Consider the following 7,430-nt stretch of genomic DNA (forward strand, 5'->3'; position numbering starts at 1 on the left):
GAAATACTTGTTTAAGATAGATTCGATGCCGATATTTTCCATCGTAGAAAAGACTGATTAATGGCGGATCTTCCTTATGAAATACATTCATATATATATATATATATATATATATATATATATATATATATATATATATATATATATTCTTTTTTTTTTTTTTTTTTTTTTTTTTTTTTTTGTCCTTTATTTACCACCCTGGCTGACTGCACAGGCAGTTCTGAACATTGGCGAAGTGATACCGTAGTTTTTTCTTTGTCGACAATTGCCCAAATCTTTGTAAAAATTCATAGCTGTCAAAAAGCATTTTCCGCGTAAAATCTTCACATTCCTTACAAGAAGGCAAGTCATCTACAAGTACATGTCCGTTAGCTCAGTTGGCAGAGCGCCAGAACGCAATGGTCACTAACTGGTGGTCGCAGGTTCGAGTCCTGTGCGGGCTACATTATTATCGAATATCAGTTCGATTGGGTAAGTTTATCTAGATACACAAATCGCAACTACAGCGACGTTTTGTCGCGCTTTGCATTTCAAGTGAGAGAATAATCTTTATCTGCTTCCTTATCGTCATTTCTCTCTCTCTTTCTCTCTTCCTCTGTTTCTCCTCAATCATAGAAAAGGTCGAAGTGTGTATGTATACAAAAGAGAAGCTTCTATTTCTACCACTGGTGAGGCCACTGACTCTCCTTCACGAGCTGTTTTAATTTTTGTTCTGTTAGACAAGATCGTTAGAAGAACCGATAACAAAAACAATAACAATAACGATGAGAATTGTAATTATAGAAACAATAGTAATCGTAATACCAAGCTAAAGACCTTTATTTCTACTAGTACTTGCCCTTCACAACATAATCTTATGCCAGATCTTATTTTCAAAGTACAATGTCAACGACAACAGTAGCAGTAATAGTGATAACAACAATGACAAGAGTAACGACAATAATAATGGTAAGATTAATCGTAAAATAATGATAAGGATGATAATGGTGTTAATAACGATAACGATAAAAATTGTAGCTCGTACAGGACTTGAACCTGTGACCTCCAAGGAATTGCTTGTTTCGTTATTGGCGCTCTACCAGCTGAGCTAACGAGCATGTGAATGTAGGGTCATGGGCGGTCAGGAATATGGTCATGGAATCATGGAATCTCTCTCTCTCTCTCTCTCTCTCTCTCTCTCTCTCTCTCTCTCTCTCTCTCTCTCTCTCTCTCTCTCTCTCTCTCTCTTTCTCTCTCTCTCTTCCTCTGTTTTTCCTCAATCATAGAAAAGGTCGAAGTGTGCATGTATACAAAAGAGAAGCTTCTATTTCTACCACTGGTGAGGCCACTGACTCTCCTTCACGAGCTGTTTTAATTTTTGTTCTGTTAGACAAGATCGTCAGAGGACCCGATAACAAAAACAATAACAATAACGATGAGAATTGTAATTATAGAAATGATAGTAATCGTCATACCAAGCTAAGGACCTTTATTTCTACTAGTACTTGCCCTTCACAACATAATCTTTCCGGTTCTTATGCCAGATCTTATTTTCAAAGTAAATTGACAACGACAACAGTAGCAGTAATAGTGATAAAAACAATGACAAGAGTAACGACAATAATAATGGTAAGATTAATCGTAAAATAATGATAAGGATGATAATGGTGTTAATAACGATAACGATAAAAGTTGTAGCTCGTACAGGACTTGAACCTGTGACCTCCAAGGAGTTGCTTGTTTCGTTATTGGCGCTCTACCAGCTGAGCTAACGAGCATGTGAATGTAGGGTCATGGGCGGTCAGGAATATGGTCATGGAATCATGTTGGAGGACGACGTTGATGTCATGTTGGTGTTTTATTTTTCTGTCTATCAACCGAAGTCTGTCAGTGGTGTTCTCTGTGTTAAATGAAGCCATATTGTTGTTGTTGTTGTTGTTTTACAAAAATCTAAAGGTTTTATTGTACGTATGTGTGTATGAATGCGTGTCTATAGAGGGCATGTACATATGGAGAGAGAAACATTTAAGCCTTGGAAAAAAACGGAGGAAATAAGATGTGGAATGAAATATCTCGATATTAAAATGTAATTTCATAGATAGATAGATTTTCCAAGTACGAAACGTTGCAGGAAAAGTGTAGCCCGTACAGGAATCGAACCTGTGACCTCCAGTCGGTGCACAACATCTGACGCTCTACCAACTGAGCTAACGGACATGTAGAGAGAAGAAATGAAAAGGTATAAGAAGGGGAATAAGACAGAATTAGCGATTGAAATGCGTATAATTACATTGGTTTAATTCATTTGTAAATGGTATCCACTTGAATTCAGTTGTATATTTAGGTTCTAAATGTATGTCAATTAGTTGCACTGAAGGTTATTCTTTTAAATTACGAAGCTTTACCATAGTCTCCCATCGGCTGTTGGTTTCGTCACCAAGCGACCGCGACCAAACGTCGCGTCTGTTTAGAAAACGAGCGACGTTTTGTCGCGTTTCGCATTTGATATATATATATATATATATATATATATATATATATATATATATATATATATATATATATATATATGTATGTATGTATGTGTGTGTGTGTAAAATGAAAGAGATTTCATTTTTAGTGTTTTGATGACAAAATATGCTTCAGTATATATATCTATAAAGACAGAAATGATAAAACCTCGGAGCCCATTATTGAATGATTGTGACAACATCATATTCACATATACTATAGCATATCCGTGTGTGTTTTCAACTACACATTTCGCTCCCATTGCAACAGCATCCCCGTGTCACTTCCCGAATTTGTAAGGAGTCCTAGACATTATTCAAAGTTTCAAGGGAGTGTTGCAAGTGAATATTGCAAGGGATTCAGTGTTTTTTTAGGGGGCGGGGGAAATATTTGCTTAAGATAGATTCGATGCCGATATTTCCCATCGTAGAAAAGACCGATTAATGGCGGATCTTCCTTGTGAAATATATTCATAAAGAAGATACATTGAAAATTGGCGAAGTGATTCCGTAGTTTTTTCTAACAATAGCGATGGTGATGGTAATTATGGAAACGATAGTAATCGTCATACCAAGCTAAAGACCTTTATTTCTACTAGTACTTGGCCTTCACAACATAATCTTTCCGGTTCCTATGCCAGATCTTATTTTCAAAATATAATGTCAACGACAACAGTAGCAGTAATAGTGATAACAACAATGACAAGAGTAACGACAATAATAATGGCAAGATTAATCGTAAAATAATGATAAGGATGATAATGGTATTAACGATAGCGATAAAAATTGTAGCTCGTACAGGACTTGAACCTGTGACCTCCAAGGAGTTGCTTGTTTCGTTATTGGCGCTCTACCAGCTGAGCTAACGAGCATGTGGAATGTAGGGTCATGGGCGGTCAGGAATATGGTCATGGAATCATGTAGGAGGACGACGTTGATGTCATGTTGGTGTTTTATTTTTCTATCAACCGAAGTCTGTCAGTGGTGTTCTCTGTGTTAAATGAAGCCATATTGTTGTTGTTGTTGTTTTTTTACAAAAATCCAAAGGTTTTCTTGTACGTCTGTGTGCATGAATGCGTGTCTATAGAGGGCATGTACATATGGAGAAAGAAACATTTAAGCCTTGGAAAAGAAAGGAGGAAATGAAATGTGGAATGAAATATCTCGATATTAAAATGTAATTTCATAGATAGATAGATTTTCCAAGTACGAAACGTTGCAGGAAAAGTGTAGCCCGTACAGGAGTCGAACCTGTGACCTCCAGTCGGTGCACAACATCTGACGCTCTACCAACTGAGCTAACGGACATGTAGAGAGAAGAAATGAAAAGGTATAAGAAGCGGAATAAGAGAGAATTAGCGATTGAAACGCGTATAATTACATTGGTTTTATTAATTTGTAAATGCTATCAACTTGAATTCAAACATATATTTAGGTTTTAAATATATGACAAGTAGTTGCACTGAAAGTTTTTCCGTCTTTTAAATTACGAAGCTTTACCATAGTCTCCCATCGGCTGCTGATTTCGTCGCCAAGCGACCGCGACCAAACGTCGCGTCTGTTTAGAAAACGAGCGACGTTTTGTCGCGTTTCGCATTTGAAGTAATTCTTCCCTTTCTCACTGTTATTTTTCTCTTTCAGTCTATGAATATATATGTAAAAATACATATATGTATTTATGAATACACACACACACACACACACACACACACACACACACACACACACACACACACACACACACATATATATATATATATATATATATATATATATATATATATATATATATATATATATATATATATTTAATCATAAGTACATGTATATGTGTGTATGTGCGTGTGTGTGTGAAATGAAAGAGATTTTATTTGAAGTGTCTTGATGATATGAGATGCGCTTCAATATTTGTAGTAGTAATAGTAGTAGTAGTAAGGATAATGATAGTCATGTTGATAATGATGAAAAACTTCGGAGCCCGCACAGCATAATCGTTCTTCGCTGCATGACAACGCTACATTGTTAGCAACACAGGTTCGAACCCTATAACTTATACATGTTTAAATTTCAATCACTGCTTTTACCCTTGCTCTTCACTACATTCTTCAAGAACCACTCCACAACAGTATCACATTTCAATAGCTATTAAGACTAAAGATGAAACACAGACAGTGGAAATGTTTTGGCAAGTGGCGAGGAATGTCCATAGCTGTCAGTGGATCAATACAACCCACGTTCGGATCCCTAATGGAGCAGGTCAGGCTCTGGGCGAACCGGCCGGGTGGGAGTGGGTTTTCTGTCAGATAATGATTGTAATGAGGATGAATATTGTAATTATGATCATCTTCATTATTTTTATTACTATTTTCTCTTTCATTCCGTCTATTATTGTCCTTATTATCATTAATGCCATCTTTACATCTTTATTATTGTTATCATTATTATCATAATTGTTGTTATCATTATCAACATGATTAGTAATAATATTATCATCGTTGGGTACTTTGTGAACACTATCTTACCACTGTTAGTATAAAAATGCACTGCAAAAATCGAAAATCATTGTCAACTAAATATCAAAGGCATATGAAAGAGAGAGAGAGAGAGAGAGAGAGAGAGAGAGAGAGAGAGAGAGAGAGAGAGAGAGAGAGAGAGAGAGCATTGAGAAAAAAAAATCCAGCTTTATATATGAAACGCGATAAAAGGTCGCTCTCTTTGCATTTTGCTTCGAAGTACGTATCTTCATAACTCATATCTCGTAGTTACCCCTCAAATACAAATAATTATGATTCATTTAAACCCTTTTAAATTCTCTTTCTTGTTACCTTTATCCTTGTCCTCTAGCTCAGTTGGTTGAGCCCCAGAGAACTGTTTGATGCATATATATGTGTATATAAATGTACATATATACACATATATGAGTGTATGTATATGTGTATATGATGATGATGCCTGGAGATCCCAAGGGTGTCCCTAACAGTGGCAAAATGACACCGTAGAATTCAGCCGACTGCAGTCCAGGTTCCCTTCTTGTGGAACGTCATCTCCACTGGGTCTGTTAATCTTCTAGTTATACACAGTATTGATAGGGGAGGTTAATGCTTGATAACTGCTCTTTGATACTAAGTTCTCTGTTTAGACATAGGAGAATGAAGCGAAAACTGACGAGTGAATATAAATGCAGACCACTCCTGCCGACAGACAGCAGCGAAATTCCTGATACATAGCATGCCTACTGCTTCTTGTTGCTATAATGTTTTGTACAATAAAAAAAACATACCAGACATGAAATAGCGGAGCGAGATGTAGAGACATATATACGTGAGGCTATGTGAACAAATTCGAGTTGGTTCTCTAAGTGTTTCTTTCCCATGAACACGGCTGGAAACCGTACTTATATCTAGTACTGTCTTTCCAAAGTCACATGTCCGTTAGCTCAGTTGGTAGAGCGCCAGTTTAGCGTTTCATGTTAGAAGTTCTAACATCCTGGTGGTCGCAGGTTTGAGTCCTGCACGGGCTACACTTTTCAGGGTGAATATATATATATATATATATATATATATATATATATATATATATATATATATATATATATATATATTTCCTTTCATATATTTATTTGAACATATAGATATAAACACATATGTACACACACATACACACACACACACACACACACACACGCACACACCCAGACACACACACACACCCACACACACACACACATATATATATATATATATATATATATATATATATATATATATATATATATGTGTGTGTGTGTGTGTGTGTGTGTGTGTGTGTGTGTGTGTGTGTACATATATATATATATATATATATATATATATATATATATATATATATATATATATATATATATATATACATTTATATGTATATATATATATATATATATATATATATATATATATATATATATATGTATACACACACACACACACATACATATATACTAAACCTTTACAACTCATACCTCGCAGTCACTCCTCCACGTACAAACCATCATCCTACATCCAAAGCCTCAACATCTTCTGAATTCCCTTTCCTGCTCCCTTTATTTCAGCTCGGTCGGTCGGGCGCCAGAGGGCTGTTTGGGGAAGAACTGGAGGCCTCGAGTTCCAGGCGTGTGCGGGCGGCGTGCCTCTCGCCGGGCTGTGCCTTGGGATCTCGCTTGACGTTGCATTCGGACACATTTTCCGGAGAAAATTGCAGAACCTGTGAACGTCTTCGATTCATCTTGCAGCCAGAGCTTCGTTCTTTTCTCGCTGTGTATGTGTACTGCATACACACGCGCATAAACACTCACAGACACGTACATACATATATGTATATATATATATATATATATATATATATATATATATATATATATATATGTGTGTGTGTGTGTGTGTGTGTGTGTGTCTGTGTGTGTGTGTGTGTGTGTGTGTGTGTGTGTTTGCGTGTGTGTTTGTGTGCGTGTGTGTGTGCGTGTGTGTTTGTGTGAACATATGCACACACACACACACACATATATATATATATATATATATATATATATATATATATATATATATATATATATATATATATATATATATATATATGTGTGTGTGTGTGTGTGTGTGTGTGTGTGTGTGTGTGTGTGTGTGTGTGTGTGTGTGTGTGTGTGTGTGTGTATATAAATGTACATATATACACGTATATATTTGTGTATATATATGTATATATGATGATGATGGCTGGAGATCCCAACGGTGTCCCTAACAGTGGCAAAATGACACCGTAGAATTCAGCCGACTGCAGTCCAGGTTCCCTTCTTGTGGAACGTCATCTCCACTTGGTCTGTTAATCTTCCAGTTATACACAGTCTTGATAGGGGAGGTTAATGCTTGGTAACTGCTTTTTGATACTATGTTCTCTGTTTAGACATAGAAG

Source organism: Penaeus vannamei, chromosome 42 (genome assembly GCF_042767895.1).
Source record: "Penaeus vannamei isolate JL-2024 chromosome 42, ASM4276789v1, whole genome shotgun sequence".
NCBI lineage: Eukaryota > Metazoa > Arthropoda > Malacostraca > Decapoda > Penaeidae > Penaeus > Penaeus vannamei.